This window comes from Myodes glareolus, chromosome 21 (assembly GCF_982192425.1).
Source record: "Myodes glareolus chromosome 21, mMyoGla1.1, whole genome shotgun sequence".
Classification (NCBI taxonomy): Eukaryota; Metazoa; Chordata; class Mammalia; order Rodentia; family Cricetidae; genus Myodes; species Myodes glareolus.
In genome coordinates this window covers 25135775-25162369 of record NC_142046.1, presented here as the reverse complement: position 1 = coordinate 25162369, position 26595 = coordinate 25135775, and the positions used below count along the sequence as shown (strand labels likewise).

General features: G+C 36.1%; 1 protein-coding gene and 1 pseudogene across 2 annotated transcripts in view; both read left to right on the top strand.

Moving 5' to 3' along the window:
- Lrp1b (LDL receptor related protein 1B) overlaps positions 1-26595 on the top strand; it is a 1858137-nt gene that overhangs the window by 953549 nt on the left and 877993 nt on the right. The gene's annotated exons all lie outside the window — the stretch shown is intronic.
- On the top strand, positions 3828-5006 carry LOC125394953 (ubiquitin-like modifier-activating enzyme 5 pseudogene; annotated as a pseudogene).

Genomic DNA, 26595 nt, shown 5'->3' with positions numbered 1-26595 from the left:
TCTTATTATTTGCTTATGACGTTTATTAAAAAATAAACATTTTAATTAACAATAATTTTTGAACAAACTAATAGTTATCAATGGGAAATATTGACATATTTTGTAAAATTCCAAATTTAGCGTCCACATTAAAAAAGATACAGTGAAACTCTGAAAATAAAAGCTATTTCCTTGTTTTTAACAGGTAAATAATGAAATCATTTAGTTTTAGCTCAAAAAGAGGTTGAGTCGTTTGGAAACAAAACCAGTTTGTCAGTTTGCTCGGCACTTGGTTTTGGGAATATTAGTTAACAAAGAAAGTGCTAATAGCGTTTGGAACATTAGCCTGAGAACCATTTTCCATTTAGTCTGCAGTTAGTTAATCGAGTGCACGTTCATTTGTCCACATAGGCCATAAAATCCTACAATGAAGATGTAATTATAATTAACATTGCTGACCAGTTAAGAGGCATAAACATAGCATGCCCATCAATACGCTGCCTCTATTCGCTGACATTCCCAGTTCTACCAGATGGTGACTTTAATGATGGTGTCTGGTGGTGCTTCTAACGATTTCTCTGCCTGATGGTTCTTTTATAGGGTCTGTCACATCCTAGAAGGCTGAAGGGTAACTTAATAATGATCTTTAAGCGTATGAGGGGTCATGAAGTATATGGTTATGAAGTGACCAGCTGTTACTCATTCAAACAAGCAGTAGTACATTTCAACTGTTCTGGGAAGATTTGACTTGGATGGAAGGTGGAGCACCCTGATAATAAAAGATGTTTATGGGCAACATACCACAATATTTTGAAGTTTTTTCTTAAAAATAGAACATGCTCATGTTTTCATTAATTTTGATGAGGTATCAGAATCATTTAAGATTTATTAGTCTGTAATTTTAAATTTTCATATTCCAACATGAAGTTGGATTGAATCTTGACCGTCATTTAGAGGCAACAAGACTTTGGATAAATGAATTACTCAACGCTTTTTGTCCTTTGTTTCTCCTTGAGAAACCTGGTTCTCCTGTAGGCTCCTCTTTAACTACTCACTATCAGTCCAAAGCTGGATAATTAACTTCTCTACATTCCATTTTTCTCATCTGAGAAAAAGAAATAAACAAAGATCTGAGAAGCTAGTACTGAGTGATGCATTTTGCTGTCTCCTTTCCTGAGGAACAGAGGCACTGTGGGAAGGTTGGGGAAGAACATGCAGCTAATGGTGAGAACTGTAGATTCTGTACTTCAGCAGTTATCTGACACTGAACCAAATGAGAAGCATTGGTTCTGATGAATGTCAAGGAAAAGAAATGAACTAAACCTCCAGGCACTTGCTTACGAATGATTTGCTTCACAAAGTGTATGCCTCAGAGACTGTACAAGATACCCAGAGTTTATTGGAATCAAACAGGGAGAAGGTGAAGTCAGATCATGATGGGAAGATGTGATTCTGTAGTCCAGGGAGGCTTCTCTGAGGTCCAGACATTTGCTGTCTTCCCTGTTTTAAGGAGATAGATCCAGGCATGCAGACACTGAAGACAGGTTCAGTGACCATTGAAAGTAAAGATGCTAGCAACCTTTGCCTACTTCTCTCATATAGATGTGGGATGCCAAACATACAACAGTGACAAAAATATTGATTAGTTTAGCTCTCGTTTCTGTCAGCCACTGTCTGATCTCACTAATCAATTCCTTTATGGGAAAAACTTTGCTTTTCACCTTCAAAATACTTAAAAACGCCTTTCAGGTCTGGTTTTGGTTGTTGTTTTTGGTTTCTTTTGGTTTGTTTGTTTTTGTTTTGTTTTTAGAGACAGGGTTTCTCTGTATCTTTGGAGCTTGACCTGGTACTTGTTCAAGGCTGGCCTTGAACTCACAGAGAGCCACCTATCTGTGCTTCCAGAGTACTGAAATCAATGGTGTGTGCCACCACTGCCTGGTACCTTTCACGACTATTTTATGTTAGAAATAAAAGTGAAATGGAATGGACTGAAGTCCTCGTGTTCACTGAGGACTCAATTCTGCTGCTTATTATTTCTGGTTCTGAAATTGCTGTTTTCATTCATCTTGCATTGATATCTACTTTCTCAAAGCCTAATCCAGTTGTAGGTGTATATACCTTTAGTTCTCTTACAGTATGGTGATTTACCCAATGTACTTAAAATTTCAAATCCTACAATTTGTCTTGAGATTTACTGTTTCCCTGCTTGGAGTTAACTACAATTCTGAAACAAAATGCAAATTCCCATTTTGCATCTTAAGTGTAGTTGTGAAAGCAACTTTTTAGATTATTGGTATAATAAAATATAAGATAAATGCTAAAGATGGTAATATCAATTAGAGAGTTAATTTATGCTAACTAACACTTAGAGGAGGGGATAATCTATTCTACTGTAGTCCCCTGGAAAATGTTATCTCTAGAAAACATTGCCAGAGCTCGTGGAAGCAAAAACTGAACTTAGTGTTTGCAATAAGGTGGGGACTGAACAGCTCAACTCAGTCTAATGATTAATGTTTTGCCCAAACACCTGAATTTGCCGTCACCACAGAACACTCTTTTCATGGTTCAAAGGTGAGTTGAGACACACAGTGTGAATGTCTTAGGATCCTTTCTCTCCTCATGATGTAGGAGCTACATTAAATCAGCTGAAGAAGTTAGTTGTAATCTTAGTATTTTACACAATACCTTTCGTAGGCAAGACTGCTCATTCCTTTTAAACCGTATCTTGATCGGTCAAAGTAATAGTTTCTGCTGTACTTTGGAAGCAGCAAAATACAGGCTTTTCAGGCTGTGTCTTGACAAGAGACACTGTTTTCCAAGAAGTAGCAGACTCTCTTTTGAGTGCAAATGCAGAATTAGCATGACTCTGCACCCTGATGGACATATGTATGCACACCACCATCTGTCTAGCACGCTGCAGTAGGCACGATGTAATAAACACCTTACTAGTGGAAGGAGAAAGGGAGATTTTTCTATAAATATCATATTAACTGGAAGCAGAGGACAGGTGTGTATTGAAATCATATCAGGCAGATCAGTCTCAAGATCAGATGCAGCACTCTAAGGAGAGGATGCGATCCTTACTTCTGCAACTCGAAAAGAGAAGCACAAAAATACTCAAATGGGGAAGGCCTCACTGGACTGTCATCTCCCTATCCATTGTGTGCATCAAGTCCCTGACAGGCAGAGATCTGATTGTGCCTGGGGCTCGCCTTGGCTCTGTTTCTGCTGTTGTGTGGCTTTCTCAATTGACCTTCTGTCTATCCACCTTTCCATCTGTCTGTACCTGGCAATCATCCATGTGCCTGACCACTCATATGGACCTGGCTCTTCTTGACCCCAAAGCTTGGCTCAAACCTGTGACCCAGCAACAACCTGCCCTTCCACAGTGTCTCCAGCAGACTCTCATCTGGTTCATTACATTGTATCCACAGACAGTTTTGGCATTCCTATGAGCTTTTTGGCTTCTGTCTCTAAGGCCTTTTGAAACTCCCTGAACTCTGCTATGGCTTAGTCTTTACCATTCTGAAGTTTAGATAGGCAAATCGATAAATGATTGATAGATAGATAGATACATACATACATACATACATACATAGACAGATACATAGATGATAAACTGATGAAATTATTGTTAATATTGAGTTATTATTGTTACTACACATGTAACTGTCAACAATTAAAATTGAAATTAAAATTAGGATTAGAAAAAAAGAACCAGCTTTTCCGGCTGTCGGGATCCGGAAGGCTGTGCCTAGTCCACCTGCACTTCATGGGCCCAGCAGAGCAGTGTGGGGCTGTGGCCGCGGCAGAGGCCCCGGCTGGTGGCGGCTGCCGGGTGCCCAGCCATGACCGAGTCGGTGGAGCGGGTTAAGGAGCTGGAACAAGAAGCTGGCAGGGCGTGGGCGGCCGGACCCCCATCGACAAGATGAGCTCGAAAGTGGTGGACTCCAATCCCTCCAGCGGGCTGATGGCATTGAAGCGGATGGGGATTGTCGGTGACTATGAGAAAATTCGTACTTAAGCTGTAGCAATAGTAGGTGTTAGCAGAGTTGTCAGTGTGACTGCCGAAATACTGACAAGATGTGGCATTGGTAAGTTACTGCATTTTGACTATGACAAGGTGGAACTGGCCAACATGAATCGACTTTTCTTCCAGCCTCATCAAGCCGCACTGAGTAAAGTTGAAGCCGCAGAACACACCTTGAGGAACATTGACCCTGATGTCGCATTTGAAGTTCACAGCTACAATATCACCACCGTGGTGGAGCACTTTGAGCACTTAATGAGCAGAATAAGTAATGGTGGCTTACAAGACGGAAAGCCTGTTGACCTAGCTCTTAGCTGTGTGGACAACTTTGACGCTCGGATGGCCATCAATACAGCTTGTAATGAACTGGGTCAGAGGTGGATGGAATCCGGGGTCAGTGAAAATGCAGTTTCTGGGCACACCCAGCTCATGATCCCCGGAGAGTCGGCGTGTTTTGCGTGTGCGCCACCACTTGTAGTTGCTGCAAATATTGATGAAAAGACCCCGAAACGAGAAGGTGTCTGCTCAGCCCGTCTCCCCACCGCCATGGGTGTGGTTGCAGGGATCTTGGTTCAAAACGTATTGAAGTTTCTGTTAAATTTTGGCGTTGTCAGTTTTTACCTTGAATACAATGCGACGCAGGATTTTTTCCCTACCATGTCCATGATGCCAAACCCTCAGTGTGATGACAGAAACTGCAGGGAGCAACAAGAAGAATAGAAGAAGAAGGCGGCGGCCCTGCCCACACAGGAGGCTGGACCCAAGGAGGAGGAGGAGATAGTCCATGAAGACAATGAGTGGGGTATAGAGCTGGTGTCGGAAGTTTCAAGAAGCGGAACTGAAGAACTCTTCCGGTCCCATTCCCACCTTACCTGAAGGAATTACAGTGGGATACACAGTCCCAAAGAAACAAGAGGGTTCTGTTGTTTCTGAGGTAACAGTGGAAGATTCTGGTGAAAGCTTGGAAGATCTCATGGCCAAGATGAAGACCATGTAGACCGTGGACTAGCATTTGGTTTATTTTCTGTACTTATTTTATTCCCTTAGTATTAAAACAAATCACAACTAATAAAACTTAGGGCTGCCTTAACTGGCGTGGGAATCTTTCCTGAGTTATCATTCTGTATGGAACACTGGTGGTTGTTTCCCTCTACAACATAAAGGAGACGCGAGGCCATAATTTCCTTTACAGTAGTTAATTCCTTATCTATGGACTGAGGCCCTGGACTATAAGAGTGCAGATGGAGGATGGATGTTTAGCCTGGTAGCTGTGGGCAGGAAGTGTCTTGAGTGTCTGAATAGCTTCCTACCAGTTACCCACTACTACTAATCTGACGAGGAGTGACTTCACACAGTCAGTCTATAGAAAAAAGGTCCCTTCAGATGTTTCTCAGGGAGATATGTCTTTTTCATTGGCAGTGTGTGAGCCTGTGAGTGAAATATTTAAGACAAAGCATAGATAAATGCTGTCTTTGTGGACAGACAAGTAGGTTCAAGAAAAAACATCAATTGTATTCTAATTTTCACTGCCCAAGAAAAAGGCATTGCCTTCTGTAACAGAAAAACCTGGAGTCGCCATGTTACTGAATAACAGGCACGAGTGCCGTACATTATAGGGACTGTGTACATCATACTGTGTACATCATAGAGACTGTGTGCATCATAGAGACTGTGTACGTAGAGACTGTGTACATAGAGACTGTGTGCATCATAGAGACTGTGTACATCATAGAGACTGTGCACATCATAGAGACTGTGTGCATCATAAAGACTGTGTGCATCATAGAGACAGTACATCATAGAGACTGTGTACATCATACTGTGTGCATCATAGAGACTGTGTACATCATAGAGACTTTTGCAATGAGTGACAGGTATTTGTTCCCTGGAAGGGGTTCCATTTCTTGACTGTGACCACTTAAATTGTAAACTGATGTCTGATGTGAATTATTGATGACTTTTACCATAAAGATAATTGAATGTATAAATGTCTAAATTGTGTATATTGGGAAATGTTAACAAAAGTTATCATTCCTTATTTCTAAAATAAAGTTGTAAAGACAAAAAAGAAAAAAGAAAAAGAAAAAAAGAACCAGTGCTGACCTCAATTATTTATAAAGAAAGTCACAATTGCTTGGCAAGCTCTTGGCAACAAAATTGCTGTTCACTGTGAATTGTTATTCCATAAACTGTCATCACAAGACTCATATTCAACTGAACTGTTGAAGGAACAGGGTTACAACATTGCTTCTTTGGTCACACTATGACCAGTATGAAGTCAAGGCACAATATTGTGAATTAGCTCCTTACTAAATTATGGATATTTAAATTAATTAAACCATCTTTTCTTTCTTCTCTTCTCCATTACATTTCTCAGTGAACCTGGAGCTCAGTTTTTCCAGCTACACTGGTGGCCAGGAATCACTAGGAATCCAAGAAACCTTCTGGTCTCCACCTTTCTTTCACAGTTTTGGGATCATAGTCACAAAAAGGCATGCCTGGACTCTCACATCCATGCTGGAGATCTTAGTATCAGGGCCTCATAATTACACAATGCATATTCTTACCCACTGAGCAATCTTGAGACCCAAATATCAGAGTTTGAAAATAAAATGCTCATAAGATTGTTTTGTGGACTTTCTACTCACCAGAATTTTCCAAAGATAGTTTATTAGGGTGTTTCAGTTTCCATGAGAAAATGTGTAGTCATTGTTCTAGAGAGGAACAGGAAAAGTTTTCTGGTTAATTCCTTTAGTGACATCCTCAGAGAACAAAACCTTCTACAGGAAGAGAAGCACATAACTTTATTAACAAGATTTCTGCTTTCATAGGCTATGGCTCCTTTTTTTGGAAAAAAATTATAGTAATGTTCTCTATATTTTTAAAATACAAAGATTCCCAGATATCAGTACTCTAGTTTGATGTATAGTATCTGCAAATCACTGTTATATTATGAGCTTTAGAATAATGTGAGATAGCTAAGTCTATGTGAATCTGTAAAAGGTCAGTTAGCACCATCTAACAGAAGGAGGGAGGGTAAGCTCATGGAATCTCTTCTGGGACTCTAGTCATCACTTCTTAATCCCATCCCAGTTTCAGGTTATCTTGGGAGACTGTGCTGACAAGTCTTAGGTCAACTTGACACACAAACTAGACTTATTTGAAAGGAGGGAACCTTAATTGAGAAAAAGGCTTCATAAGATCTGGCTCTAAGGCGTTTTCCTAGTTAGTGATTCATGGGGAAGGGCCCACTCCTTTAGAGGTGGTACCATCTCTCGATTGGAAGTCCTAGATTCTATAGGAAAGCATGTTGAGAAAGCCATAGGAAACATGACAGTAAGTAGTACTCCCCACATCCTATAGCCTCTGTATCAGCTCCTGCATCCAGGATCCTGCCATGTTTGAGTTGCTGTCCTGACTTCCTTCAGTGATGAACAGTGCTGTGGAAGTAATAAGCCCTTTCTCACCCAACTTGCTATCCATCATGGAGGTTTGTCATAGCAACAGCAATTCTAACTATGACAGAGAATAGAGCGCATATTAAGGGAAAGGCTAACTGAAAGTGGTATTTTAAGATGTAGATTCCATGAGTCACCATCCATGATGGGAAGGGACTTTGCAGTAATGCAGCTGTTTGAGGATCACCTAAACATCTCTATAAGTAATATATGCTCAAGATGAGTCCAATAATCTCACTATCTCAGAAAATTTTGCTTAGATGAAATTGTTAATTTGGTCTGTGTCTTCATTGTCCCATTAGGGTGAATAGACAAATGCACTCAGTTCACCAGAGAAAAACTTAATGTAGCAATTAAACACACACACACTCATATGGATATAAAACATATAATAGTTGAACAAGCTTTGAAATATTGTGATATATAAACAAAATGACACTCAAAAAGAATTAGGAAGAAAATAGCAAAGTCATACAAATATTAAAATTTAATTATAAGGTATCACAAGATCACAGAAACTTCTGTCTAACTAACTATGTATATGGGAATCAGTATTATCAAGCACAAAATTGTCTACAGTTGTTGAAGAATAAATCAGTATAAATTTTGTGACTTTAATTTGACAGGTTAAGATTATTCCGGCAAACCTGATCCATACACAATATGTTTGATTTTTAGAAAAAGTTTAGTAGTGGGACAGTTTATTCTTTGAGGAGGGAACACTCTCTTAAGATTATGTAGAGACCATGAAGAATCCTTGTGGTTTCAGGAAGTCTTTAGCACTCTCTTTTATTAGTATTGACTCTGAGAAGCATTCTGGACAGCGCAGTAGGTACCCTGTGAAAAGCTGTGTGTTTGAAGTGCATGGAATAAAGGAGAATCAGCCATGGGTTTGGGGGTGGGGAGTTTTAAAACAGTGGGGATTTGAATTTGGTTTGAAACTTAAAAATCACAAAATCCACTGTGAAGTCCTGAGATTACTTCAAGGAGGATGGGAGGAGAGCCCTGTCATAAACACACTGACTGTCACCTGAGTGCTAAAAAGACTTGGAAGTATCACTAAAGAAGCAGTGGTTGTTCAGAGCAGTATTGTTTGTCATAGCCAGAACCTGGAAACAAACTGAATGCCCCTCGACTGAAGAATGGATAAGGAAAAATGTGGTGCATTTACACAATGGAGTACTACACAGCAGAAAAAAATAATTTTGCAAGAAAATGGATGGAGCTAGAAAGCATCATTTTGATTGAGATAACCCAGATTCAGAAGGTCAATTATCACATGTACTCACTCATAAATGATTTTTATACATAAAGCAAAGTAAACCAGCCCAAAATCACAATCCCAGAGAACCTATATAACAATGAGGACCCTAAGATAGACATACATATATCTAACCTACATTGGTAGCAGAAAAAGACAAGATCTCCTGAGTAAATTGGGAGCTTGGGGACTTTGGGAAAGGATTGAAGGGGAGGGGACAGGCAGGGAGGGGAGCAGAGAAAAATGCAGAACTCAATAAAAATCAGTTTTAAAAATGAAGCAATGGTTGAAGATACCTTAACAGTGTGCTTATTGTTATTAGATATATTAATTATTTAAGCAAGTCTTTATATTAGCTTATTTACAGAACTCTTTTGTGAGATAAGTCGACAAGTGAAGAAAGTTCTACCCTGGAACATCAAAAGTCTTCCAATCTATTTGAGAATTGGCTTCCCATCTAAAATTCAGTCTTTTCAAAAATGCTTCCCTTGGTCAATTTGCCCCGAGTATACACATCACTAGGTTTCTTTGAGAATGTAGCAGACACAATTCAGAGATAATTCAGCATTGATGAATGTAGGTTTATTTTCTGCTCTCTAAAGAGAATAATACCAAAAACCTGGCCTTCAGAGCTAGGGAGTTCTGGAGGAACACACATTTATTATGTATTTTGAAAACTCAGATTTGATATTTTTCTGCTTTAAGAAAAGTTATATACTCAAAAGAAGTTATATACTCATAAGTATATGATGGAAAGGTGGATTGAAGTTATATACTCATAAGTACTTCATGAAAAGGTGGATTATATTTTATTTCAAATGTAAAGTTCTTAAGATCGCATCATAATTTATCCCTTATTTTCTGGTATACAAAAAAGATCTATAAATAGAAATTTGTCCTATGCTATGATACCTCTATGTTGGAAATAAATTATTCAGTTTTTTAAACTTAATTTCCATTTAGATTTTCTGAAATAAATTTGTTTCAAGACACTTAATTTCATGTCATTATGTTCTTCATTTCTGCCTCTCTGAAAACAATACAGAAACATCTTATGAAACAAATCTTTGTTTGGGCTGCTGGCTACCTGCTATGGGAGCATCATGTCTAGAGGGCCATGGCCAAGCTCAGGTCATAGCAACATGAGCACATGGAAGAGGCTGCCCATACCACCTTGATCCATGAAGTAGAAAGAACAGCAGAAACCAAGAGCAAGCTATAACAAAGTCACTACTCCAGAGTGACTTTCTTCTGTCACCCAGCTCCACCACTTGCAATGTTCTAGACCTCCTAGATTGATCTATGGGCTTTGGACAAACATTCAAAACAGGAGCCTGTGAAAGGCATTTCAGATTACATAGAGATATTCACAGTTCAACAAAAGTAAATCCCTTGGATGTCTTGTCTCACAAGCGGTTTGTGAAAACTCTAGTGTTTTTATAAATATATGTATATATTTGTGTGTGTATGTATGTATGTATGTATGTATTTAATCTTTTTGGGAAAAGAACCTGTTTACGATTTAAGGAGAAGGTTCCTTGTAGCTTTCCTCTAAAGTTTACTGAATGGATGTCAGATTTTATAAACTGATTTACTTTTGGCTTAGATTGAGATCATTTAGCTTGTGAGTATGATTAATTATTTTTATTGAAAGCTAACATTAAGGAGCACTTGTATTATTGGCATGAATTCTACCACTTAGTCATAGCATCCTGGCTTTGCAGGGGGTCAGGATTGATTTCATACATGTCACAAGGCTGTTTGTGTGTGATGCTCTGCAGTTGCTTGTTTGTAAATAATCATGATCCTGGAGTCTGGGTAAGGCTTGCCTCAAGATGAGTTGGAAGGGCTTCTGTTTGTACTATGAATTTCAAATTTAGAAGGGTAACAGTCTTATAACAACAATGTAGAAATAATATTCCTTTGACTAATTTCAATGTAATGGTTAAAGTCTTGTAGGCAGAGGCTGCTTGTTCATTTTCCAGGCACCCGGATGCAAATAATCACATAGAAACTATATGAATTATAACATTGTTTGGCTAATAGCTTATGCATATTTCTAACTAACTCTTACACCTTAAATTAACCCATTTCTATTAATCTGTGAATCATCTCAAGGCTGTGGTCTACTGATTAGTTTGTGACTAGTGACTGGCATCTTTCCCTTTTGGCAGCTACATGGCATATCTTTGACTCTGTCTACTTTGTCTCTATTCCATTGTTTGGAGTTCTTACCTTGCTTTATTCTACTAAGCCATTGGCCAAAACAGCTTCTTTAATAACCAATGGTAATAAAGCATTTATTGCATACAGAGGGGAATTCCACATAAAGTCTTGTCTCTTATTTTGAAGTTTGGATTCTAAAAGTACCACTTCCCCTTTTAGTCTTATGAAATTATTATATGGATAATGTGTATTTTAATGGTTACAGTCTTTTCTCAGATTTGTCAAGACATAATAAATAAAATTATAAGCTTTTGAAGTACAAAACTTTATATAAATTTTTATCATACTTTCAATTGACAAATGGTATCAAAACCATTATGTGGGATGAAGAATGTTAACTAGTTCACTGGGCATTCCACAATGCATGCAAATTTTACAACATCACGCCATAGGCTGTTACGTTATTAACTTTCAATACTGAGGCAGATACTTCCCAGAATCTTTCAACCCATCACTGTAACAAGCACAGCTTCAGATTTTATCAAGGGCTTAGAAATTCTGGTAAGTTGGCTCGATCCTAAGTCCAGTAAGTGCCACAGTCTCTGGCCAGTATTCCAGGAACAATGACATATGAGCCTCAGTTCTCAGAACCTACAGAGATGGGGGCACTTTGCTCCCCTCTGGGGCTATCATGTAAACTAATTTCCTAATGCTAAGTGTATTAGGTTGATGTGCCCTAGACCTTTAGCATGCAGCTTTAAAACTGAGTTTAACAAAGCACTGAAAATTACAACAAAGGGAGAAACAGCTTATAAAGGGAACATTGACAATTATTCAAAAAGCCCTTCTCACCTCACATTTTTCACAATTTAAAATCCACCCCGATTTAGTATTTGTGTCATTCACTTTTTTCAAATAATCAAAAGTTGTATATTTTGCTAACATCTTTATTTTGGCGGCGTGTGTGGATTTACAGGCAGATAGTCTGCTTTCAGTCCGCTGGGAAGCATTTATAGAGTTGAGTGTCAGATACAAAAGCTTTCTAGATTTATTTCAATTTATATATTTATATAATCCTTTCAATCTTCCTATAGTGTACATTCGTTTTAATTTCCTTTGATAAGAAATTTTAGCATGCTGAAAATCTAAATCAGCTTCATGGCTTAACCTATATATCTTTCCCCTCCCCAATTGGCAGCTTCAGGACATTAACAACAATTTACATACTTGAGTATTTTGCAGGGACTTACGCAGAGGTACATTTTTCCTAATCCATTTGTCATCAGATCAAGTGTACTTTTACTCATCATTTTGCACCCGGTTCAGAGTACCAAGCACATAGGGGATAAATTGAGTTATATGAATAAAGGAATTATATTTGATAAATATCAAAGAAGGGAGAAAAATAAAATTTAAGGTCACTTGCCTTTTGACAAATAAAACTCTCATTATGGATGAGTGGATTCAAGATGAAAAGGCACCTTCTTTTGTCAACCAGTTTTAGTTTTTCTGTAATTAATCATTGCCGTACAACTTAGAAATCTGAGCCCAGCTTTTGCAGGCTTGGAAACACTTATATTAGCAAAAGTGAGCACTGGATGTCTAAAATCAATACAAACATGAATTGATAAGTTCTTGTGGACATCAAGCTTTACCTGCTACTCTCTTTATTATAATTTCCAGTTAACTCCTCAAAATTTTCACAGCACCCTCTGCACATACACATTTTTGGAAACTGATAAAAGTAGCTAAAGCAAAATATGATAAGAGACTTGGTGGAATCCAATCAAATTTGTTGGCGGCAGTGCTTTATTTTTTCTTGGTCTCTGTTTTATTTGTCAGTATAAACTGACATAGTCTATTCTCCATTGCATGTCTAAGTTACATGCTGTCATAATGAATCACATAAAACACAGTCCCGAAATAACTTCTCATTACATAGCAAACTATGTAATGTTTTAGGGGTAAGTTTCCCCTTAATTATGTCTTTTTTATTTAGAAGTTGTTCACTATTCCTTATTCACTACGGCTTGGCCTATTAAATCCCATATGGTTCAGAAGAAGTTCCAATGACTAGATTATATTTACTCTGAGCTGTAAAGACTTTCAATGTCAATAAAAGAGAAGTTATACAGAGGTGGAATATGAAGGGAGACATTATACAATTGAAATGCACAGAAAAGAGAGAAAGTGGATGGTATGAAAATGCAGAAAGGGCAAGAAAGAAGAGGAACTGAGGAATAAAAGAGACTGGAAGGAATATACATTGAGTAGTTTGATGCTAAGTTCAAATAACAGCATCCAATAAAGAGACTGGCAAACAAAGTAGAAAACGCAGGAGAGCAGAGCTAACTCCCAAAGGCTGTTCCTCTGTAGGTAAACTGACTTTTCATCTTGTGGAATGTTGCATCAAAGACGTCTGAAAGGAAGGTTATGTAACAAGATTTCATTAAGAAATGATGATAGTGTAATTTTGAAGACGGTCTATCTAGCAAAAGCCTGAGGTCAGGTGATGTGGCTGGACACTGAGCCTATATTCCATCTGAGACTGATGTGCAGAGACAGGAGAGTAGTCAACTCCTATAGTATGATAAGACTGCAGAAACAGCAGGGAAGGATAGTGGGCATGGGTTACATGAGTGGCAAGTGGATCAAAAGTGACAATGTTTCTACTTTGACACATGGACTAAATGTCTACCATCATTGAGGCTGAGCAGAAGACACCGATTTTCTTACTGGATGTGTTAGTGAGCCTAAATTTCATGTGTGCTCAGGGAATAGTCCAAGAATTTTATTACAAATAGCACTTTACGAAGCCCAAAACTTTACATAGAGTTGTCTAGGAGGAAATGAGTGGTATGACTCTGGGAGGTAAGAGATAGCCAAGCTTCAGGTTTTAAAAACAGAAGGAATGATTACATGAGTAACTAGAACCTGTGTGAAAACCACTGCCTTACACTAATGCATAACACATATGAACAGGCATAATGCCTTCCAGCCATGTTGTCAAGAAGACGACATGTTCCTGGTGGATTTCCTGAGTTTCACAGAGAAGCACACATTACCCATTCTTTACTGTGAGAAAGAGAGAGTATTTGTGGAGAGTCCTTTGTCTGTTGGGAGATTGTAACGGGCCAGATTGTTATGGCTCTTACCCTCACAAGAGTCTCATGGGAGAACTATCTGTGTTCCACAATAAGGAAAGCTAATGAAAAGAATAGGTTTGTGGTTGAGTTGGTCTGCAGAGTGAATTTCAGGACAGTCAGGTTGCACAGAGACGCCCTGTCTAAAAACAAACAAACAAACAAACAAAAAAACAAACAACCTACTATATTATACTATATTACACATTAGATAAGTGTCGTAAATCTCTTGCACAGAGACCCCCTGTCTTAAAAAAAAAATCCCTACTATTACTGCACATTAGATGATTCTCATAAATCTCTTTTCAAAGGTCAGAATCTTCAAATAAAAAATTTTCTTTAGGGAGTTTTGAAAAAAGAAGGACTAATCTAAAAATAATGTTAGCAAATGAGTATGAAATTGACAGGTAACCAGAATAATTGTAGCTATAATTTAAAATACTTAATTTGGAAGTGTTATGCAAGAGATTCTGGAGAGAAAAGTTTTGAAACTATTCTATATCCTATGTGTTCTTTGCATTCACTGACTTTCAACTATTCCCACATTCGGGCTATTCATTTATTTTCAATCAAGATCAACACTGATATTACCTAAAACAATAGTGACAACATGTAATTAAGGTCAAAATAGATGTCACTGAAAAAGGTTAGTGGCATAACATCTTATTAGGGTGTATTTTTCATCTCATGAAACATTTGGAATTACCACGTCCTTTAATGTGTATTCATTTTTGACTGAGCCAAGCCCTCAGTACTTTACATTTTGGTAGTACACATACCATTTCCTGTATTTTTCCAGAAGTTTTGAGAATGTGAAAACTGATATTGTTTGTATATATCAAATAGTTTATTTATTACAAAAATAAAATAAATGTCTCAGCATTGAATGCGGATTATCTGTTCAGTAATTCATTATTTTGCATTTTCAGTGAAAAAATTGTTATCATTGCAAGATAGCAAAACAAATATTTCATTTAAAAATTATTCTTCTTCCCTGCAATTCCACCAATAAAAATTAACTCACATGTACATACTGTATGCTGCACACACACATATGAGAGATAGAGTGACCAAGTCCATATATATTCAACTTTCCTTAAATTTAATCCTTGTAGAAAATATTGGCAACCTTATATAACAGCTTGTATTCCTTAGAGTATGATCACAATAGATTTTAATACCATCACATTATTACAGTTTCACAAGTTGAAAATGTTGTATTTGGGAATTTTACCAGATGAGTATATGAATTAGTAATAGCCGTATCATTATACTATGCTTTGGAATTTTTAAATTGATTCCATTGCTACTTAACTTTGCGACTGAGGAAAAAATTTAGGTGAGTATACATAGTTTGTTAACAAATAAAGACATATTTTTCTATCTCAGTGATAAATATTCTCTCATAATTTTAAAATGTACTTATTAATTTTTTGTCTATTTAGGATAACATAACCTATCATATACAACATAAAGCATCAAGTTGAATTTGTCTTCTTCTAATTGCATTATTATCATTTAGAAAACCAATTTCTAATTCAAATAAAAGTGAACTGTCAACATTACCAAAAGAAGCAAAAATATACAGAAGACCCTAAAAGCAGCAACCCAGTACATACATGGGGAATTTGATGACGACATAAATTTGAAGACATAAATGATACTCTCCTCTGTGCATCAATTTATGAATTGTTAAATAAAATGAGCCATAATTAATATTCCATATTCAGGTCATTTCATTTCAGCAATCCAATCTCTGCTTTAATAATTGTGGTGATATCTCTTTAATGGCTATACAGTTATTATTCAAGAACTACCTCCCGTTGCCGTTCTCTAGATTCAGATTGTCGTTTTAGCACTAATACCTCTTTAAAGATAATTAGCCAAAGAGCATTTCTAAGAAAGCGAAAAGTACCACATATTCAATATTTTAATATATGTCTCCAAATATTCCTTTATAGAGAACTGAGGAACTAACACTACAAACAATACAAGTATGCCTGTGAGTGGGTGAATACCTGCACTCATGTCAAATTCTATGTTAAATTTTAATATTCACTAACCTACTAAATAAAAATACTATTCAAATATAATTTTCCTACAAGGAATGAGTGCAAGTCACCATCCTGAAGTATAACAACCACTTTCGTTCTCCAATTTTTAGATGTGATTGACAACAGGCCCCCTCATGTTACATGTGATATCATTTTTATTATATCTTCTTCAGATACTTTAAATTAATTGCTATCTGTTGTCTGTGTTGCAAGTATTTCCAAGTTTTCTTTTAGTTCTGTTTACTCTAATTGTCTTATCTTTGTAAATTTACTTTTAAATTAGTTAAATTTAACAATTTTTATAATCACTCAACTTTGTTTCAAACTAAAAATAAGCATTCTACCACATAACTTTTATAATTTTAGTTAGTCCAGGTTTTTCTTAGTACTTTAATGGCTTATTTAATATGACCAAAGTCTGTATTCATTTTCCTAAAAATTAAAATGTATAGGTACAGTCTATGGTTTCTTTATAATTTTATAAAAGTGTTTATACAATTTTATATGTTCTTATAAATGATATTAACCAGTTTTGCTCACCCAAAGGGGACATTGGGTCAATTTCATTTCACACAGGAAATTTTTTGGTTCCTAGATATTTCTACATTGAATGGATATTGCTTTTGTTGGTACAATACCATTCATCTGTTGTGCACTTAAGTTCTTTTTAAAAAATACTTATGTTTTGTACAAACTGTTAGGTTTCTTAGATATAAAACAGAAGTGTTTGAAAATGCTTATACTTTCAGATTTCTATCCATTATTTCTTACCTTCTTCGGTTAATTTAGCTTATAACTCCAGAACAGTGTTTTTAAAATGATCAGTTATACCTTTTCCCTTAGTATAATGGCCCTGCATCACCTGCGATGGAACAGGTCCATTCTCATTCGTACTCACATTCATTTTCTCCCCCAAGAGGATCTCATGTAGTCAGGCTTTCCTGGAACTCTCGTTCAATTCCATATCCTTCTGCCTCCATCCATTACATTCTGGATTACAGGATTTTGTTCCCATGGCTGGCTTCTACTTATCTTTCTGAATTTTATAAGTTGGTTCTTTATCAAATTAACTTTGGGATTTTGGTGTAATGACACTTAGTATAGTAATTTGGATCAATGGAATGCTATTATGTACATGGTAACTCCAGCATACACACTTACTTCTTGATTTTAATATCAATGAATCTTATTCTTTATGTACAGTATTTTCTACTGTGTTCTATTTAAGAATCTTAACCATGTTCTGTCCTGCTTTACTTTGCTTCCTTTTATTTTCCACTTCAATTGCTATTGCTTATTTATTTTCATTAAAGCAGTTTCTTGTTCTTCTCAACCTTACACAGAGAAGGATGTGCATAACAAATGACAACATCTGTAAATACAAGAAACAATGCTGTTAAGTTTGAATATTACTATGATTTCTATAGAAAACAATACGTCAGAAGAAAGAGAAAATTTTTTGAAAAGGTGTGTTAAAGCAAAAAGGGATCTTCAGTGAAGAGTTCATTTGAAATGGTAGATCTTGACAATACTGTACAAGGTTCAGGGGCTAGCTTTGAAGCAACAAAGAGAAAAGCCAGGCCAGAAAAAACAGAAGACACTGGGAGGTTATGAAAGGAGTAAAATCTTCCATGAAACAGTAAAATTACCAAAGATATTCCTGTCCTGAGAATAAAGACAGGCTTGAATGAGAGGAAGTAGTAAAATTTTCAGAGGGTATGCATAAAGATTCCCTAACAAGAAAGAAGTAGTAGGTCTATCTATAACTCTATCTCTATCTCTATCTCTATCTCTATATACATATCTCAATGTCATACTAAGCTCCTTTCTTTGTTTCCTGTATAGATTTGATCCAAGAATCAACCTAAGTGTCAGGAACACATTTTCTCCTAATGTCTTTTACAATGCCTAGTGTCCTTATATACTAAGAAGAACACATAGTCTACTGTGTTCTGGCTGTGAACTGACTATAGTGTCACTGAGGACAATGGTAGAAATAAGTCAATGTCCTAAGGCATCACTCAGGCTACCAAAGAGAAGAGTCAACAAAATAGAAGTGCAGCAACATAAATCATGAACATAAAGTCTGCTTCCTTGCATTTCTCTGTGTGTTCTTTCCCTCCTAGATTTTTCTACTATTTTAGGATAAATAGTCATCCATCTGTTCTCTCCATCTATTAATCATCTATGCACTACTGTGCACTGATAGACCTTCCATTCTGTCCTCTATCCATAACCTTCTCAGGGAAAGGAAAGAAGAAATGAGCCATGGCAGTTTTAAACTCAGAACATGTGTTGGTAGCATCCTAGTGGTTTGAAGAGGTCAACATAGCAATTTTTCAAAATAGTACAAATTGTAGAAGTTTTAAGACTCTTCATACTTCTAAAATGAAGGTTGATGTTTTGGACATAAAATATTGTATATGTTCCTTTATTCTCTATAGCCTTTGGATTAACCTCTAGTGTTTCTATCATTTCATTTATTTAATATCCTGATTTTTCACTATCCTTTTCTTGTTGTGTAAATCATCTTAGGTATAATGGTGAAAAATAACTTTTTTTTTTCTGGGTCACTAAACTGATAGCCCAGAAAGAAGAAGATTAGTAGTCCAGGAAACAGATATTGCTGATTTTATAACTTTTCTGTGTGTGTCTGTAAAATCTATCTCTTTCCCCCATCTCAAGTTTTGTACAGTAATAAAAATAAAACTGGTTCTTTTCCTGAGATATAAATGTCATAAAGCTACTTTTTAGATAACTTATAGAATATGAAAACCTATTACTGTACTTGGGGTCATTTGTTCCTTTTAATCCATTCTTTGAAACATTCCTTTTGGAAAATGGAGATAATTCAGTCAGGGAAGTAATTACCTGGCAAGTGTTAAGAAAGGCATATGGTCCCTCAAATCCACATCAAAAGCTGAATTAGATAATGCTGACCAATAATCCCAGAACTGAGGTGACACAAAGTGATGCCTGGAGTTCACTGTAGGACATGAGAAGCCTTGTCTCAAAGGAAGTGGATAGTGTTCGTGAGTCCGACACACAAGATTGTGCTTTGCTTTCCATTCAAACACATGAATGATCTCACACACACACACATACATAGTAAGAAGGTGGGCTGCTTGTTTGTTTCCCAGCTGCCCAGACTGCTGAAATAATCACACAGAAACTGTATTAATTAAATAACTGCTTGGCCTATTAGTTCTAGTTTCTTATTGGCTAACTCTTTCATCTTTATTTAACTCATTTCTATTAATCTGTGTGTCACCCCGTGGCCATGGCTTACTGGTTAAAGTTCCCAGCATCTATCTCTGGCGGCTCCATGGCTTCTCTCTGACTAGGTTCTTCTTTTTCCAAGCATACAGCCTAATTTTCCCCCACCTTGTTCTGTTCTTCCATGCTCAAAGCAGTTCTTTAATCATTAACTCATAAAAGCAACACATAGACAGAATGACTTCCCAACACACACACACACACACACACACACACACACACACACTCACACACACACACTTGAAAGCCCTTCATTAGGCATTAAATCTTATTAATGTAGCTATATAATTGTTTTCTATACAGTTTTATGCAATGAAAAAGATAAACTAAAAATAAGGTAAAGTTGAACAAGATCATAACGTATGGAATAAGAGATATGGAAAAGTTTATCTTTAGAAGAAATATGTCTTTTCATTCTAATATTGCCTGGAAGAAAAAGGAAATAATAAAAGAAGAAAAGTAAGAAAAGGAAATATTTGTAAGCTCCCAATGATATTAAAGTCAAATATACAAAAACCAGTGTAAAAAAATACCTAAAATCTGAGGTCACTGAAGTCTATTTAATCTTAATACAAATTTTAGATTTTCCTTGGCTATGTATTTTGTTTTTTATATAAAAATTACATTTTTATGTCCTAAAGATTCAGACTATAAATGGCAAAACAATAACGTGTTTTGCTTGTTTTATGTCTCCTCTCACCTTCCCTTACTATGATTTATTCCTATGCTCATTCAATTATAAAATCAAAAGCAATAAGCGCTATGGTACTGGCATTAAAACATATGTAGACACATGGAAGACAACTGAAGAACAAAACCTAAGTACATATGACTACAGTGTTCTAATATTTGACAAAGATTCCAAAAACACACTTTGGAGAAAAGGCAGAAAAGATGGTGTCTTCAACAGATGAAGGTGGAAAAACTGCGTGTTCACATGTGGAAATATTATATTAGATCCATAACTGTCACCTAAATGTGAAACAAAATAAACGACGGTTTCAGGAGAAAACACAGGCTGCAACCTACTGGTTATAGGTTAGGTTATAGGAAAGGACTATCTGAATATAATCCTATTTGTATACGAAATTTAGTCTAAAACTGAAAAGTAGAACTTCATAAAACTTTTCATATTTTTACAGCTAAAAACAGTCAATTTAATGCAGAAAAATAGAAGAAAATCTTTACTGCCAAAAATATGACCTTTCACAAAACATATGAAAAACTAAAAACTATTATCTTTTCAAGATTGGGCCAGGTAACTGAGTAAATAATTCTCAAAATAAGAAAATAAAATAAATAAGAAACATCTTTAAATTTTTTCATTGTTCAGATTTAATTGACAAGTCAAAACCAACTTGAGATTTCATCTTACCCCAGTCAGAATGACAAAGATCAACAAACTAATTGGGACCTGTAGGGAGTGTGGGTGAAAGGGAACTCTCAGTCACTGTTGATGGGTTTATAAATCGGTCCAGCTACTCCAGAAACCAGAATAGTAAAATCCCAAAATGCATCTACCACATGATGTAGCTATCCCATTTCTTAGCATATTTCCAAAAGACACCATGCCTACTCCACAAATAACTTGATTAACCATGTTCTACTCACACCTAGGAAATGAGCACCGTATAAATATACTTCAGCTAATGAATGAATAATGTAAGTGCAGTTCATATGCACTCTACAATATTGTAAAGTTGTAAAGTAAAATGAAATCATGAAATTTTCAGTTAAAGGGACTGAACTAGCAAAAATCATACTGCATGAGATAACTAAGACCCAGAAGAACAAATATCTCATGTTCTCTATCATTTAAGTATCCTAGCCCCAAATCTTCAGGTGTGAATACATATCCTAGAGTAACACCAGAATCCAAGAAAATAAAAAGAATCCGTTGACTGGATATGTGTAGGGCAGCAAGAAAGGGGATAATATTATGGTGAAAGTCTTTAGGGGGTAGAAATGTACAAAACAGGAATGACATTTTAATTGGCGAGGGTAGAGGGAGAGAAATCCAGAAGCAGGAGGAATGATAGTAAAATAATAGCAGTTTTGTTTTAAAAGTCCTAAGAAATCACATTAATATATATTTACCTAAAATTACATATAGTAAATATATCTATGTATATGTATACATATATTGATTAAATTATAATTTTACATTTGGATTAATAATGTTCCACCCCTAAGAACTATAGGCTCTTAAAGAAGAAATTCCAACACTAGGTATAACCTTTGTTTGAGTTGTTAGTCAGTGTTGTCCAAGAGATTCTCAAAACACGCCATTGCTCTTATCCTTGCTCCTTCAAGAGATAGAAAGATTACCTTATTGCTGAAGACAACATGCACTTTGAGCCCAGGAGTATCTGAGCTGTTTCTTACACGAGGACTTACGTGAGGAGCTTTTATGCTACCATAATATACCATGCAAGCATCCAAGGGAGGGAAGGAACCAACAGTCCTAACCAGCTATAATGCCAAGAACCATGACTTGTTTTTCTTAAGGGTACAAATAGTAACACACCTCATGTTAGTAATAACCAAGAGCTGTCTAATTGGAAATAAACCCACTTAACAAGAAAAGGTCCCACCCATCTTCAATGATCTTTCCTTGAAACCAAATGAAGCCATTAAAGAGAGACAACACAGAGCAAGTTGCAGAGGACATAGGATAGTGAGGTGCCTTGTCCCACCTGGTGCATCGCTAACAACGCCTCCACCTACAGTTGATGATCATAGTTAAAGAAGAAGTGCAAACATTCTAAGAACTGGAGAAACAGGACATTTTCTCTTAAATTCTGTCTCCTAGAAATGTCAGAGAAGCAATGGTTGCCTAAACAAGACCTCAAAACAAGAAACTAAATATGCTAACATGGAAAGGGGAAAACTCATGGGGTTTCCACCTTAAACAAAGAACTGCAAAGGCAACCAAGACATGCAGAGTGGAACAAATAGTCTTCTCCCATGAAGAGCCTCTGGACTGATGATCCAATATCAGGTTGTTAAGTCTGAAATAATATATAAAGAAGTGACATTATACAAGTAAATCTCTAATTATACAGATTGACCAGCTTCTATTTACATACATTGGGATATGTCATTTGACATCAGGTAATAAAATAGAGGCCATAAATTTACAGCAGAGAACAAGGAGCATGCCTGGGAAAGGTTGGAGACAGAAAGGAATGAGAGAAACAACGCAGTTATATTTTAATTGCAAAAATATTTTTAAATGAATCATTTTGTTTTTTATTCTGAAAAGAGTTGAGAATTTTACCGGTTACTTAAAGTAATTCAACCTGAGAAATGAAGCAGGAGACTTGTCATCTCTCTAGTTCACTTCTAATCTAAACTTGCTACTTATTTCTAATAGTAGAGCATTGAAGGAGGAAACAGAATATAATAAACCATTTAATGAGTTGGAATAAGATAACTGTGAGGAAAGACCAATAACTGTATTTCTCAAAATATAAGACCCATAATTATGGAAATGAACTATTGGTTTGGATTATGATTTACTTGACTAACAAAGAGCTACTAATCTTACAGAAAAGTTGTTCAGATAGTAATATTAAGTAGCTATATACAAATTAAATATTTCACAAATCACAAGGAAGAACTTTTATAATTCCACATGATATTAGAAAGTTTGTTTTGAGAGAGTAATAGCTACTTTTTAATTGCCTTTAAAATAGGAAACCTCTTAACATATTAAGACACTAAAGGAAATTGGGAAACAATTTCAAAGAGTTAATGAATAATTGATAAATCTATGTGAATGCTTAGCATTTACTTCTTTCTGTATTTTAATTGTTTTTTAAGTGTTTTGTTATTTTTATTTATTTATTTATTTATTATATTCATCATTTATTTGACATCCACATTTCAGCCTCCTCTCATCCTCTCCTTCCAGTCTTTTCCCCCCACTCCCACCCCCCAACTCCCTCCTTTTCTTTCTTGATCCAGGAAAGGGCAAGTCTCCCATGAGTTTCAATAAAGCGCGGCGTTTCAAGTTACAGTAAAACTAAGCACCTCTGAGAAATACAAAATGCCCTCTTTGTCTCTTTTGATTGACTTTAGTTTGAAGTCTATTATTAGATATTAGGATAGCCACATCTGCTTGTCTCCTAGATTTATTTGATTGGAAAATTTTTTCCCAGCCATTTACTCTATGATGATGTCTGTTTTTGAGGTTGAGGTGTGTTTCTTGTATGCAGAAGAAGGATGAATTCTGTTTTCGTATCTAACCTGTTAGCCTGCGCCTTTTTATAGGTGAGTTGAGTCTATGGTGATTGAAATTTTTGTGGTGGTCACTCGCTCAGGCCTAGTCCTCTGGAGGTGGCTAGCTCAGGTCTGCTGGAGGCTGTTGGCTTGGGCCTGCTCTGGCTGAGGTCACTGGCTTGGGCCTGCTTTGGTGAAACTAGCTGATTCAGGTCAGTTCCAGTGGAGGTTGCTGGCTCGGTCCTGTTACATGGGAGGTCATATAATATATACTCACTTATAAGTGACTTCTAGACATAAAGCAAAGATAAACCAGCCTACAATTAGCAATCCCAGAGATCCTAGACAACAAAGAGGACCCTAAGAGAGACATAAATAGATCTAAACTACTTGGGAAGTAGAAAAAGACAAGATCTCCTGAGTAAATTGGGAGCATTGGGGACTTTGGGAGAGGGGAGAAGGTAAGGGGAAAAAAAGAGGATAGGAGCAGAGAAAAATATTTAGCTCAATAAAAACAATTACAAAAAAAGACTAGCACCTTCCTATGTATTAAGATTGAGCAAGCTGACCAAGTATGAGGTCTCAAAAGCCAGTAAAAGAGTCACAGCTAGTGCTTTAAAGATACTAAAGAAAAAAAAAATACTGTCTTTTGGCATGGCTAAAACACTGTTGCTTCAATATTCTGACTTGTTATGACTGCACCCTAATCACAAGACATCAACAGATATATCTTTCCTAAGGCAAAGATTCAATGCAGTGGTGCTATAAATCCCTGAAATATAATCACTATGAAATATCATATTTGTAGTGGGATATAAAGGGACTTCTAAATAAGGCAAAGCTTAACATTCACATTGATTATTTAACTTAAATCTAACAATTACTCTGCAAGATTTTTCTCTGATTGATTTTTCTATTTTATATGTGAAGAGAAAGAGATTCATTTAGGTTAATACCTTCTCAATGTCTCAAAGCTGGCAGAGGACATTGCTTGAACTTATATACCAATCACCTCTTTATTTCAAGAGGCTACTCTCTTAAAACATACAAAAGGATTAACCTAGAAGCTGTTACAAAGTTCCCAGTAAAAGTACATTGTTTTTCTTATTGCTCAGCTACTATTTGGCATTTGATATTCAGAATGACTGAGCTAATGCCTAATCTGAAATGTCCTAAACATAAGTTTTAATGCCCCTTCTCTTACTTTTCAAAATTTGTTTCATTTGTCACCATTCTTCTGTTAATTTGGGTACTTTTTTTTTCAACCAATCTTACTGATTTTCTCAAAGAACCAACTCACGATTTCATTGAATCTTTGTCATTTTTATTTGTTTTTATTTATATTTTATTGATTTTAGTTCAAAGTTTGAATTATTTCCTGTGTATTCAGTGTGCTTTTTCAATTTCTTATATCTACCGTAACTTGTCTTTTGTCCCAGTTTGTGGACAAATATGAATAAAGTTTCATGAGATGCTAATAAGACAATATTTTCTGTAATGTTTGGGTATAATGTTCTATAGATGTTTGTTAGGTCCATTCGATTTATGATCTCATTTAGCTTTAATATTTCTCTGTTTAGTTTTTGTCTGAAAGACCTGTCTGTTGGTGAGAGTGACTTTCTTGAGGTCAGCCACTATTACTGTGTAAAGGTTAGTATATGGTTTTAACTGTGAAAGAAATACTTCTATAATCTTGCATGACTTTATGTTGAGCACATACATGTTTAGAATGGCAATATCCCTTTGGTGGATTTTTTCTTTTTGAAGGAGTGCGCAGTATTCTTCCCTATCCTATCTGATTGGTTTTGGTTTAAAGTCTATTTTCTCTGATGTTAATTTTGCTATTCCTGCTTGGTTATTGACTACATTTGCTTGGAATACTTTTTTCAAACCTTTAACTTGAAGAGATGGTATCTGTCTTGATGTGAGATGTGTTTATTGAATAGAGCAAAAAGACATACCCAAGGATTAAAGGTGCAAGGATGAAAGATATGAAACTCCCAAGTGCTAGGATTAAAGGTGTGAGCCTCCCAAATGCTGGGATTAAAGGTGTGAGTCAACACTGACTGGTGTCTGTGTTTCTCTGACTAATTCCTTTGCTGCACAAGTAGCATTAATTTGTTTTATTTGTTTTTCTGTTGTGTGCATGTGTGGGTGGCTTTATGTACATGTATGTATTCTACATGTGTGCAATGTTTAGTTTTAACCTCTTCATAGTTTTGTCTTGGTTGCTTATACTTTGGAGTTAATATCCTAAATCTACTCACCTAAACACATGTTCTAAAGAATCTTCCCTGTTTCCTTTTAGGTTTTTTTTTCCCCTTATAGTTTCAGATACTGCCTTTTGACCTTTTGACCAAGTGTCTAGATCACTTATGGAAGTGTTCTAATATATCTGTGGAAACAGACACTGGGTTAGGTGTGGCTGTACATACTTGAACATCCCAAAACCTGTAGGAGAGGAAGGACCTAAGTTTGGGACAAGTCTGGGCTATATAACAATTTGTGTTTTACAAAATGGTAACAACAAAACTAAAATGGAAAAGCAATCAAGAAAGAAAAAAGAAAGGAAAAGATTAAGGAGGGATGGGGGTAAAGGGTAGGGAAAGAGTGAGAAATGGAGGAAAGGGGGAGGAAAGAGAATAGGAAAAAAGAGAGAGAGACTGCCATTGATATTGCTTTAAGAGTTGCTTTGAACCTGTAACTCACTTCACATATAGCAAAGATATTTGAACAGGAGTATTTCTACAAATTCATGAATGTATGATATCTTTCAATCCTCTAAAACTTATTTCTTAAACAATTTACTATTTTCGTTTTGGACAGTCTTCACTCTCTTATTTAAATCCATTTCTATTTTTATAGTCATTGAAAAGGAGATTTTTTTTTTAAGATGCAGAATGCCCCATTTCATGTCATGTCTGTAGCATGTGTAGTCTCTTCTGGAGAACTCTTCAGTCTAGGCTTTTGTCCATTTTCTGTTCCTAGTACCCCTACAAAACTG